This window comes from Nannobrachium achirus (assembly GCF_963921795.1).
Source record: "Nannobrachium achirus genome assembly, chromosome: 17".
Lineage (NCBI taxonomy): Eukaryota > Metazoa > Chordata > Actinopteri > Myctophiformes > Myctophidae > Nannobrachium > Nannobrachium achirus.
In genome coordinates, this window is record NC_137824.1 from 39,058,040 (window position 1) to 39,072,288 (window position 14,249).

General features: G+C 41.4%; 1 protein-coding gene across 4 annotated transcripts in view; it reads right to left on the reverse strand.

Annotated features, from left to right (window-relative positions):
- mctp2b (multiple C2 domains, transmembrane 2b) overlaps window positions 1-14,249 on the reverse strand; it is a 50,289-nt gene that overhangs the window by 34,146 nt on the left and 1,894 nt on the right. The window lies entirely within an intron of this gene.

A 14,249-nucleotide genomic window follows, 5' to 3' on the forward strand; every position in this document is an offset into this window, starting at 1 on the left:
TATAACATATATTATGAATTATTAACTACAAGCTTGACTACTAGCTCTACAAGCACACAGTCGTACATGGTGCGATGTGATGTGTATGTTTGGCAAATGTTTCCCCCAGAATAGTAATGTGAAAATGTGTGAACTATTCCTTTAAGCTAAAACAACTATCTTTCTTTAGAGTGTTCCTTGAGCACTGCTGGCCAATCAGAGAAAGGAGGGCCGCTGCTGGTAGAATGATATATAGAGTTGCAGATAAGGGGTCCTTCAGAGATCTCTCCGGAGTGCAGCTGAAACTTGTTGGTTTCGGGTGGACGCTGTCTTCTAGCTTGCTGTGGATGCAACTTTATGTTGTGAAATATCAGGCTTGTATTCTGTTTACTTTCATGCATTTGCTGTTCATATGTTTATATATTCATGTGGGGAATCTACCCTGTGTAATCATTAAACAATGCTGAGTTTTAATAGCTGAACTGTGCTCCTGTGTAAACGTCTCATAACTGGACTATTTAGGATATAGGACGACGCATCAGCTGGTGACCCTCGACGTGTATCCTGTCTGGAGTCCAGGCGTCCAGTCCAGGAGACTTTTCGGTCCATTGGGGACCCATCCGCAGGTTTTTTAGCAATATTTGATGGTACAATTTAGGGATCCCTGAAAAAATGCATGTATATGCTTAGTATAGTTAATTGTACCATGCAAAGTATTGTACGAAAACTGCATTATACCAAATTTAGGTCAATGATAGTATTGTTTTTAGAGTGTAGAGATAATGACATGAATTATGAACAGCATCTGATTTCTTGTGTGGATTTGGATGGTGACGTTTGAGATCACATTTACCAGTAATGCTTTGAGGTCATAGGGTGTAGATTTGCCTGGTGAAGTCTGAGATATAAGGTCAAATTTGAGTTAAATGCTTAGACAAGGTGTGGTATAGATTTTTGAATAGCATTTGAATAATTTCTGTGCAAACTTAAGTCTTTTAATCTCATTGCACCATATTATATTGAGAACTGTATGAGAGACTTTTGTCTGTATGTTTATTAGCTCTTTTGAATCGATTTTAATAATAGTTAACAACAGGAGATAAAAAATATATGCTCTATACGCTGGAGAAGGTAGCAGCGGTGAGGCGATTGTCTCGATCAAAAAAATATATAGCTCTGTACGCTGGAGACGGTAGCAGCGGTGAGACTTGTTGTCTCGATCAAAAAATATATAGCTCTGTACGCTGGAGACGGTAGCAGCGGTGAGACTTGTTGTCTCGATCAAAAAATATATAGCTCTGTACGCTGGAGACGGTAGCAGCGGTGAGACTTGTTGTCTCGATCAAAAAATATATAGCTCTGTACGCTGGAGACGGTAGCAGCGGTGAGACTTGTTGTCTCGATCAAAAAATATATAGCTCTGTACGCTGGAGACGGTAGCAGCGGTGAGACTTGTTGTCTCGATCAAAAAATATATAGCTCTGTACGCTGGAGACGGTAGCAGCGGTGAGACTTGTCGTCTCGATCAAAAAATATATAGCTCTGTACGCTGGAGAGGGTAGCAGCGTGAGACTTGTTGTCTCGATCAAAAACAAATGTTAAATGCTCTGTACGTTGGAGATGAAGTGCGAACGGTGAGACTGCTAGTCGCTCAGCCTCGAAGTAAAAAGATAAGCGACAGGTTTTGATACTATATATATATGTTTTTGTTTTCCTTCCTCCAACTTTCAGACAAGCACATGGCTGCTGTTGAGTGCTGCTGAGTTCCTGTCCTTGTGAAAAGAACCAGTTTAGGGTGTGGTCCCTTTGAGGGGTAAGTGACGAGGGAAAGGTTTATGGGTTAGATTCTATAGGATAGACTGGGTAGGCGCACCCACTTATAATTCATAGGCTGTGGCAAACACGGTTCCATAAATGGCTATCAATCGTTTGTGTCTTAGTACAGTCCGTTTTTGAGTCATTATATTTTATCAGGTTTGCCGCAAAACACAAAGCTGATGTGATTGGGGTGGGGTTTGTAGGGAAATACTGATACTGTTTTCCGTGGGTATGACAGGTCAAACATGCCACAAATCGTAGGATTTGAGGACGAAGTTGTTTGACAACTCATATTCGCTCCGAAATAAATTAATATTTGTTTATTAATTTATTTTGAGCTAGCGGCGTGTAGCGACGTAAGTCCTGTGACAGCAGGCAAACCTAGGGTTTTGACGGGGTGGAAGAGATTTGCAGTTGTAAAAAAAAATAAGAAATAAAAACGATTGACAGACAGCAGACACTTAGGAAAAAAAATCAGGAAGAACCTCTCTCCAATCCTTTGAAATCTTCAACATGGCCACTACTTTTGATGAAATCTTAAACATGGCCACTACGTTTGAACAGCAGTTCATTTTATATGGACGGAGCATTGACTCCACACATGGGACAAAGGCTATTTCCCTTCTCCATTGGACCAATCGCTTATTGACAGAATGGAAGAATGAAGGAATTCTGATCTTAACCTTACACCCTCGTGAATGTGGCTGTGTACAGACTGACCCCCACCATTGGCCTGTCACAAGAGATCAAATATGCCAAATACATAAATTCGAGGAGGAGCGTTGGCGGTTTGCCAAAGAAGGAACGAAGAAAACTGTATTTTCTAGCAGTACAGAGGAATACGTTGAGAAGCGCTATCAAGTCTCCAACCTTTTCTATCAAAGACTGTTATTGACTTCTCCTGAGAAAAAATCTAAAGCACAGCTGACATGTGAAGTGCTTTATCAGGATCTGTCCGAGCTGGGTCCGCCTCCCCCGCCTTATGCTTCTGCTTCCCCTCGCACACCCATGGCTATTTTCGATGATGCACAATCTAACTTACAGTGTCAGGACTTTGTTGTTACAAAGCCTGTCGAAGTGACAAACAATGAGGTGGACATAGGCAGTGACAGTGTGAGTACCACACACGTTAAGGTTGGGTTAACCATCCCTGAGCTGTTCAAGCACATTCTAGAACAGCAAGAAATCTTGCAGCGGGCCAGTAGCATGGTGCAGGAAGTGTGTCAAAATCTGCTTCGCCTTGCCCCTGCAGGGAACATAATTGAGGGCTTGATAATCCCTATTACATCACCACAACAGGCTGACATACTGGAGGAGTCCAGCTCTGGTGTGCACATTCCAAGGCATAAATCTGTCCTTAGCTCACAGTCCAGCTTGCATGAGATACCAGCAATGTTGAGCCATGGTGATGCAGAGCACAAACTGTCCTTCGACGAAAACACCAAAGTACCCAGTGGCCAGTTTCCAGTAAACTTTGACCATCACATAGGCAGACAGGTTTATGAGCCATGGTCACTCCTGGATCTTGAAGCCTACGTGTGCAAGTTACCCTCTCTGTCTAGTGCTGCTAATGTGTGGATAACAGAATTAAACCGCTTGACAGCCCATGAGGAAGTTGCAGTGAGAGATCTTCGGGCCATTCTGGGTCGAATCAAAGGCACTATGTGGTTAACTCGATTTGAAAATAATGCAGGAACTATGCAGATAGCAGACACATCTTTGCTTGCCCCAGTCTGCACTCGATTTTGGGATGCACTCCGTTTAGAGTTTCCCATGAAGACGGATGTGGCCTTAATGCGTACGCTTAAAATGAAACCTGATGAGAACATTCACGACTATATTACGCGTGCCCAGAGCCATTACTTCCATACAATGTGCTCACATTATGACCGAGATGATACCCATGTTCAAATCTTTCGTGACATGGTTCTTACAGGCCTCCCTGACAAATTATGTGACACCCTAGCGGATGTCGCTGGACTAAGTGTCGAACCCCAGGCTGAATGGCAAGCTGTTGTGCTTCACCACTACAACAGATACATCAAGGAAAATAACACAAAATCAGAGAGCACAACGGAAATTACGCATAAAATAGCACTCTTACAACTACAGGAATTAGAGCGACAGAAGAAAAAACTTCACACAGCTGCCCAAAATGCAGCCTTTGCGGAGTGCATGTTGACAGTGCGCACAACCACACCTGCCCCACAGGAGGTGATTGGAGATTGGCCAATGATAGACCCACCTTCCTCCATGTGCTATCAAAATACTTACCCAATGCAAAACTCTGTGTTTAGAGGACCTACACAAAGAGGTTTAAGGAGGAGAGGAAAGCAGCAACATCAGGGTCTTAACACGCAGCAATACGCACGTTTACTGCGGAACGCAGAATGCTGGCATTGTCATGAGTTTGGTCACCTCCATCATTCGTGTCCACTAGGGTGGTCACCAGTAGGACCTGTGAATGGAGGTCCTGAGGAGGAGGACTTTTCCGGTAACTCTGTACAGGACTCCCAAATTGATATGTAGGCATATTTCAAAATATTTTGTGCCAACCAGGGACCACAAGATGATTCCAGATTGTTTACACTTTTTGTGAACATAACACTAACTCTAACACTAACACTAACAATAACCCTAACCACCGTCGGACTGCTGCCCCGTTGGACTAATGGGACCAATATTCTCACCTTGACAGCCACCCATAGTCACATGTCTGGTACAACAGCAGCCATTAGGCATAATGGGTGGCCCTGTTGGATTGACTTGTCCAGTCTTGAGAGTCTTCCTTATACCATCATGTTGTTTGTCATAAGACATGACTAACTATAACTATGTCTATGTACTGCTGAGTAAGGTCAACCGTTTTGGGCAGTGACCATAAGGGCAAACTGAAGGCAAGACCATCATGTAAAGTTTGTAACCGTTATGAAGTGAATTTGTTTTTTTTTTTGAGCGGTGCAAACCGCTCCTGTAGGTGGCTGTGCGTATGTCTGTAGCTTTTTTTCTCTGCGTTTTGCCATAGCAAAGTGTGTGTGTGTAGCATAGCCTGTACATCCTAGACTTAAATCCAAGTCTGAAGATGTTATGCAAGCATGACCACCGCTCACTTCACATTGGGTGTGTTTTTTTGTTTTGTTTTTGTTTTAGTAGACTGTACCGTAGGTGCATGGCCGGTGCCTGGCCCTGAGACATGTACAGCTGCTGAGGGCATAGAGGCCTCTTTGTGTTATTGCTGTGGTAAGAGATAAGGTCTTTGGCATTTAATGAGCGCAGGAGAAAAGGAGTTTTAGTAATGTAATAATGAACTGAGAGGGGGGCAGGGAAATCTATCCTTTTGCTTTGCTGATGTGTGAATGTTATAGCGCTGTACATAAGCCTTTTTGTGTCATTTTATATTGCATCTGAAGCAAAGTGAACAGATTTTTTTTTTTTTTTTGTGAGTCTTCAATTCCGCTGTGTTCTAGTCGTAAAGGCGAGAAATTATGTAGGATTTCTACGTCACCACCCTTATGGCGAAAACAAACATAATTGTTGAAGAACAGATACTCTTATAACATGATTGTGACGGAATGTTTTTTAATTAGAAAGGGAAAAGCAGTAAAGGGTGCTTTAATCTGCAGTCCAAAACAGCGTGAATGCAGCTGTCCAGAACAAGGTCAAATGCCACCGGATCTGTTGTGTTGTTGCGTTTTGTCTGAACTGAAATTCACATGTGAATCTCGAAGATCGGTGAACACACAATATTTGTGTCTGTCATGTAAAAGTCTTGTTAAGTGTTAAATGTTTGTGTGTGTACTGTAGGCCTACAGAGTGTGAGTGTGTCCAAGTGGTATAGAAAGAAAGAAAGAAAGAGAGAGAGAGAGAGAGAGAGAGAGAGAAAGAGAGAGAGAGAGAGAGAGAGAGAGAGAGAGAGAGGGTGAGCGTGAGCGATGTGTGTGTGTGTGTGTGTGTGTGGGAGTGAGTGCATGTGTGTGAGCTGAGGAGAGCAAGGGAAGATTCCTCTGCATTCCTCCTGTCACTAACAAAACCTCGTATGTGTAGTGTTAGTGCATGATTGAGTACACTTCAAACAGCATAACAGTACTGTTATACTTTATAGATTGAATGGAGGTGTTGTTGCAGACCCGAACATGCAACACTGATTTATTTTGACCATGGTGCCCCACTTTATAATTTATTAAATCAATCAGAAGCCAAATTAAAGTATTTGGGATATGGGATTCACAGTGAAGGGCAAAACCCTATCCAAAAGTAATTTAATAGTTATGTTGAAAACAATAGAGGAATTAAGTGCACAAATGTGCTCTTATGAATAAATGATTACCCAAATTCTGTGTATACTGGGTCAAAGATGTTTATCAGGACAAGTAGAAGTATAGGAAGTACTTTTCTTAGTTTTCACATGAGTGATTTATGTGACCCTGTAATCATTATTATATATATATTTCTTTTATTTTTTTATTTTTATTTTTTGGTTTCCTTTCCCAGGGTAGTAATTCTCTAAACCCATCTGGTTGTTATACAAAGCTTGTAGAAACACAGTATAAAACATAGCAGTTATGGAAGCCTTGTTGCATTTTAGAAACAACAACGAACCAAAATGTACTGTTCAGCCTTCTTAGAAATTGACTCTAGTCAAATATTTTGTCTTGGAAATGTACACGAGTAAGAGTAATAAGCATTAAAACAATTAGAATAGTAGACCTACAGTTCCTCAGAATCTGTGCATAGGTGCAGAACTCAGTCAAGGTCAATCATGATCCTCCCACAGTGCTTGGTTTGTGGGACCCGTCCCTCCCTTTTATTTCCCCCACACATGCATTTGTAAGCGTGTACTCCCTGAATTCCAGCTAACTGGAAGGCTGAAGGTTTAGAATATGCTTGTAGAAATGCCATGGAAACTTTGAGCACAATATTACTACGTGTGGCCTTGTTAATAATAGATTTTCTTTGTTTATTTTATTTAAATTTTATGACTCGAGTACAAAGGGGCCCCAATGCAATCAAGCCAATGAGCGTCCTGTGGTTTGAACTCATTTGATTAAACAACATGTAGGCCTATACTCCTAACAGAGCTGTAGTCTGTTTAACTTGTAAGAGCCCAGAGTGACAGCTGTCTGTCTGCCGGATAAGAATCTCAAAAGTAGCCTATGGCATTAGTGACTGCCTCACCAACGGCCCACTGTCCAATGAATATTGGATTCATTAGTCTCAGATCAAAACAATCATAGCTGTAGTTTAGAGATGATATAAAATTTTAAAGAAAATAATAATTGCATCGACTGTCTATCCTGCTGCTGCTGTATACTGAAGGCAGGACAGGCTCGTTTCTGATTTAGTGGTTGAATTGTATGATAAGAATGTGCTAGGATTCAGCTCTGGGGGCGCCAGTCTGTAGGATCACAGTGCTTCTCAAAAGCGGTGTGTTGTGTGCTTGCAGATCAGCGTTCACAAGTATTGTATAAATCACACGATGCAAACAGAGCTGTATTGTTGAGGGCAAATCAACTTTTTATTTTATTTATTTATTTTTTCTTCCCATTCCACAGTGTACAGGCAGATATACACATGTCTGTTTTGTTTTTGTTTGGCAATGTTGTTATATGTTATTTTGTTCGTGTTTTTATGAGCCCAATCATTTTGTAGAAGCTATTTAACTCGAGTGGTCAGTTATCCGTGGGGTGTTGATTTTCTTTTTTTTTTGTTTGTTTTTTCCCCAATCATGGTTAACTGTCTCCCAACTTGTATTATGACAAATGAAGAGGAAATTGATTAATTCTATATTATCTACTTGAGTAATTCTATCAGCCTCTTGTAGGTTTAGATGCCCTTGCTGTGTGCAAGAGCTCCTCTCTCCCTATGTTGATTACTGTTCCAGTATATGCATAGATATGCTAATGACAATGACACGATATTTCTTTTATAGTTTAAGTTTTATTATTATTATTGTAATTTTTTTGTTGTTGTTGTTTGTTTGTTTGTTTGTTTTTGTTTGTTTGTTTTTGTAACTCAATTCATTGAAGTTTATGAAGGAGGGTGTCTGTAACCCTTTTGAAAAGTAGGGCCATCTTTTTCTTTTTCAGATGAGCTGTGGCAACAAAGTTTTAATGACACCCCGTAGTAAAAAATCTCTCATGTTTTGATGTCGGGACAGTGTTATAATGATCATTAGACTCGGAGCAATAACCCACCCATCTCCCCGACTCCTTCCCCAGTCCCCAGCCAGAGGTCAGGGGTTTATTGACATTCTATGCCCCCCATAAATTTCACCAGGTCCTCCGTAGGGATGGGACGTTTGCGGACAAGTCGAGTCTTTAGAATGGCTCTTTGAAATGAGTGATAGGATCCGGTTCGCGGCATAGGGAGCCGCTCTTTTCTAATGGGCAGTTGTGGAGAAAGTACAAACATTATTTTCTTGCAATGTAGAGATAAGTAACTAAAGTAGCTAATTAACTAGAATGAGAGAGTCTCTTGAACGGCTCTTTTAAAGGAACGGATCCCAGAGCGCTGGCTCACTTAAAGACCCATAAATCTCATCTCCAGTCCTCTGCAGGTCTGCTTTGAGTAAATGAGGAAGTGATCCGCGGTGGAAAATGTGTGATAAATCATTTTGAATTCATAATTATAATGGATAAGCCGAACCACACCAGGTTACATGAACAATACTGAGGAAAAAATAAGATGTTTGAATGGGGAAGTTTATTTTGTATATAACTGAAATGTCATGATCCACAGTTAGAAAGGTCTTTGTTATTTTTTATTGTTTGATTTTACTTTGCTTGTCAAGGAGGGTCGTGTATTGAGAAATTTATGTGATCTGCTAGGTTTTAAGTGCGGTATTTTGTTGTACGCATTTCTATAAGAAAGAAAGGGTGTTGTATACGCTGATTTGTATAGTGTACCCGGTCAAAACGTTGCCATGCCAGTGTTACTTTGTTGTGTTCTTTGAGTGATATTTATTTCCAGTTTATCTTTTGACACCTCCGAGATTTTTCCCGTTAGTGTTATTTTTGTACACATTGTTACTTATTTCGCTCAGAATCTGGCAACACTGGTCTTTACTGTATTGCTTGCCACTAGAATGGGTCTAGGGAAACTGTCTTTTATACTTGTGTTGTTGATGCCAATGAGGGCAAGTGACAACACCCATTTCCTGTAAGTTATGTTAGTTATTTTTTCAGAAAACAATTCTGGAACTGTAATGAAAGCATGCTCTAAGGTTGCCTACCTCTGGTATAATTCTAGTTGTAGTAATTTAGTTGTAGGCAGATCTGAAGGATTACGTGGGCGCACACCATGTTGGGTTATTCTAAATTATTGTTAGTATTTTGTCCGATAGGTGTAACAGTACAAATTGTAGTTTCACTTGGCAGCCAACTATTATTCAAATTATCAGGCTGTTTGATGCTGCCGTTATTCTGGTTGAGCGGAGAAAAGCTGGTGGGGGTTGCTGTTGTCTGGCTATGGTCACCGTGCCATTCTTATTTCTGGGAGCCAAAAAAGTCCCAACAACTGTTTGAGGCGTAACGTACGCTCTGAGGACTCAAGTGTACAGATTAAATTAAAGTACTTCAGTGCAATTTGATAAGGAATATACGCCTTGGTTGTGTGGGTGTGCGGTGGGGCTCTCTGAGAATACAACGGCCCTACAGGTCTAATCATAAAAAGACCTCCAGCTTACGGCTAAATCCTGAAGGGTCTCAGGTTTGTGGTACAACATTGTGATGGTTGCCTATAGTAAACTTGGATTTGTACTATTTTCACATTGGGGACAATAATTGATAATGTTGTTATTGATGGGTGTGTTCGTGACCCTGTCAGTAATTTTACCCATGGTGCGGTGTCTCCCGGTACTTTAGTGTTATATGCTGCTGTGTTTCCCCGTTGTTGTTTATTCGATGCCAAGAGGAACAAAACTGTGTGCCCTATGGTTTAAACTAAGTACTATATTTATACATGTGCCATGCCATTACTGGCATGTCAAGGAGGGAGGTATAAATATATTATATGTATATTCCCCAGCTATAAGATTTTAATTGGGGTAAAGAATAACAAGTCTAGTTATTCGCTTTTATGTGAGTCATAAAAGGAGGGGGTTAACGTTCTTCTTTCCTGTCAAATCTCTACTCCCGATTCTCAGTAGATAGTAGAGACAGCTGTGTCCCTATGTTCACACACAGGCTTTTTGGAATTAAATATTCATAGTTCAAGTGCACAGTCTACTGCCGTAGTTTAACATGGTGACACCCCTCACTCATCACATGACATTTAGTTCAGATTTCACTGAACAAAACTTGGGATCGAACACTCTTTACAATTCTACACATGTTTATTTTTATCTAGGAGGGGCATAACACAATTATGTATAATAAACAGATGCAACATTTTGATGGGATAGATGTATGTCAAGAAACAACTGATATTTTCCCAGGGATATCCTTATCTCCTTAGACATTTTTTGGCACAGTACGCCCAACACTCCCTTGGCACACAGAATGTGATTAAATGAATAGCTATACACAGAAGGCCCTTTTAGAGCATTCCTTGACCCACAACTTGACCTCAAGATCGCATGCATTACCACTCCATCAAGTCCGATGGAGGGTGAAGGATACAATTAGGAGGGGCGAGTCTGGCTGTGTCTTGGAAGAGTAACCTCCCGATAGTCCTTTTATCTCATTGCCATGTGAACTATCAATTGGCAGTGGGTGAAATTTGGATTGTCGGGGTACGGAATCAATTCCTGGGACGCAGCAAAAGACCCGTCTCTCAGAAGAATTGCAATAAAGAAATATATTCAATGTTACACATTTTTATGCCATTGTATTCAGTAAAGCTTGTTGTATGAATTTCCATGAATGTCAATAATGGTCCAAAATAATGTGAGCAGCGTCCGAATGGTAGGGGAAAAAGAAAAAAACAAACGAAAAACCCCTAGTGTAAGAGTTTCGCCTAAAATGGTTTCCTCTGCTCACCTAGCTCATAAATACTGGACCTTGATTTGTTGTTGTTCAAAACTCAGCATGTTACATGAAATGATTAAAAACTGTGTTCAACATTTCTTTAACTGAGTGATCACTAAAGAGTGATCAAGGAGGGATTAATGTGAAAATGTGTGAACTATTCCTTTAAGCTAAAACAACTATCTTTCTTTAGAGTGTTCCTTGAGCACTGCTGGCCAATCAGAGAAAGGAGGGCCGCTGCTGGTAGAATGATATATAGAGTTGCAGATAAGGGGTCCTTCAGAGATCTCTCCGGAGTGCAGCTGAAACTTGTTGGTTTCGGGTGGACGCTGTCTTCTAGCTTGCTGTGGATGCAACTTTATGTTGTGAAATATCAGGCTTGTATTCTGTTTACTTTCATGCATTTGCTGTTCATATGTTTATATATTCATGTGGGGAATCTACCCTGTGTAATCATTAAACAATGCTGAGTTTTAATAGCTGAACTGTGCTCCTGTGTAAACGTCTCATAACTGGACTATTTAGGATATAGGACGACGCATCAATAGGGAGACTGGCGTTCAAGTTTTTTAAGGAAAGATGGCCACTTTGACATGTCAACTTGTCACGGTGTCAGTTTGTCAAAATGCTACATCATCTCAGACAGTTAAGGAAGACAGAGAGAGTTACTATTACTTTCTATACTGTAAGTGCTGTCTGACAGCATAATATAAACGTAAGCAACACAATTATGTTAAAACGAATGTGTATATAGTTCCTCTCCCCATGTTCTTAACAGGTTACCACTGTTTATTAATAAAGCATGCAGTACTGTAACAACATGATGCCACCCTACATCACAATCATCGCCTTTGTTAAACATTTGAATTTGTTTAGGAAGCATTTTGCAGAGCATGCATCCTCCTTTACAGCTACACCCTGCTTCTCATAAGCAAGTGCATATGCACGCACGCACGCACGTCACACGCACGCACGCACGCACGCACGCACGCACGCACGCACGCACGCACGCACGCACGCACGCACGCACGCACGCACGCACGCTGAAAAGGACCAGAGCCAGATAGGCTCATATCTGCATTTATTTATTTAATGTTTTTATCCCACGATTTTTGTAACCCATTTCTTTCACCCAGTGTCAATTGTCTAATGTAATCCTGGGTGCTACACTCCCTCTGCCAACCTGGGGAGAGCAGGACTGACCTCATGCTTCCTTCTATGCTTCTTTCCCCGGCTGGACGTGGCGTGTGGAAGGAACACGTTATTCCAACCAGTTCCAGGCACCCCAGCTGGCCAGGGGGAGGCCAGCTGGGGTGTATAGAGGCCAGTATAGAGACCAGCATTACTGCATGTTTTTTGTGAGGGGACCTACCCTAGGGGACACAGGGAGAACATGCAAACTACACACAGAAAGGCCCTTTTGGCAACCCCACCCAGGGTATGGGCACTGATGTCGTGCGGAGACGCACCCAGGACCTTCTAGCTGTGAGGCGACAGCGCTACCAACTGCGACACTGTGCCCCCTCATATAATAAATATCTGCATCTTCAACAGTACTTACCGGTATATTAGTAGTAAACTGACAGAATGTAAAAGTACATGGTCCATTGGTGCTGGAATGTAAGTACTGTATACAACTTTATACTTACTTACACCACGCTACATTTCATTGCAGCCTTTTTAGCTTATGATGTCTTTGGGCAAGTCAATACAGGCGTAGTGCGGGGAAAAAAGCTTGAACTTTACCCATACGACCCATACCCATACTCATACACCAACGACCAAGGAAACCATACAAGGCATCAGCCTGCCTGTTGGGAGCAGTTCAGTGGGGTTCAGTGTCTTGCTCAAGGACACTTCGACAGTAACCCAGGAGGAGCCGAGGATCAAACCGGGAACCCAAGTGTCCACTCTAACTCCTGAGCCACTGCTGCTGCACCTAATGTGCTTTGCCTTTACAAATGAGGGCCGCTTTTGAGTTCCCAGGCTCCTGTAATCAGTCTGACCCTGTTGGCCCTTGCATATTGCCCCCAATCCACTAACTGGCCGAGTGGACTTTCAGTAGAAAGAAACTGAATGATGAACTTCGAGTTGAACTTCCTTTTTTGTTTTGAGAAATCTATGTAGAAGAAGTATTCGCACTTCCACTTGATTCGGATGCAGGTGCATTGGACAGTGAAAACTGAAGCAATAATGAAAAGTTATTCCATGAACAAAGATCCCTGCTATTGCTCAGCTGCTTGTTTTTATCTAGAGAAATCTAGAAAGCTACAGGGCCCAGGGAGGCACGCCTTACATAATGGTCAGATAAGAGAACAAAGCCTTTTCCTCTGTGAGGTTGCCAAATTACTACTCCCAACTCACCCAGCTTCCCCTAGAGATGAAAATAATTTTCTGATAAGTTGCGTACGTGGTGTATGGTTTGCAAAACATACACTGAAGATGACTGAAGTGACAGTTTAAGGACCTTTTTAATACCTGAAGAATTAAATAAAAAGACCATTACTGCATCAAAGGTAATCAAAACACTGGTCAAAAACATTGGCCAAATTGTAAATAATATAAGAATAAAATAAGTGAAAATAGCAGATCTACAAGTTCACAACGCCTCACGTCGCAAGCGTTTATCGGCTATTTTCCACCATATTTATCTGTGGAACCGAGTCAAACGAAATTGAATGCCTACAATTCCAAGTGCTTGTCGGGGTGGGGGGGTCCCCCATTTCATATATGATTATGTTGGAGGGTTGTGGCCTAAAAAGGTTGAGAACCACTGATGTATATGAGCACACACAGATGGAGTTCTATTGTGCATGGCACCACTTATTGGCATAGCGGCACAAACGTGTCAGAAATCTGTGATTCTGTTAATGTATTTATTTATTATAGAGAGATAAACAAATTGCTTGAATCAGATTCCTGATTAACCACCTAAGCCATACTCTATGGAATATGTAAAGCATTCTCCAAAATGTTCACCTATAATGACAACAACGTTAGTGAGGAGGACCAATTAAGGTAGGTTGAAAAAATGAGTGAAGTCGTCCTTACTCTCTGCATAGTCTCTTCGTGTCCTAAAACACAGTTCAAGCATTATGTGCTCAGCACAAAGTCGAACTTGTACAGTATATAAATCGAACAGGCTAGTTTGGTCAGTGCCATCATCTGACAGAGTATGTGTGTTCATTGGATTCAAACAGACTAGAACATCAAAATGCCAAAATGACATTCTCAATGCATAATTGTTCCTCTTCAATCGTGTCGCCAAAGCACGTAATCCCACTCTCCTGTGAAATGTGATTACGACTGTACGCCTACAGCAGAGTAGCCTGTATGTGTAGACTGTAGAGTATATGATGCACCTTCTGGTGTCAGGTTTTCTTTGTCATATAGCATTCTTTGCAAAGAATGTTGCACAACATCATGGTTTATGGGTGCACGCCCTTCTTGCAAATGTATGTAAAATAGGGGCAGAAATCGTTATAG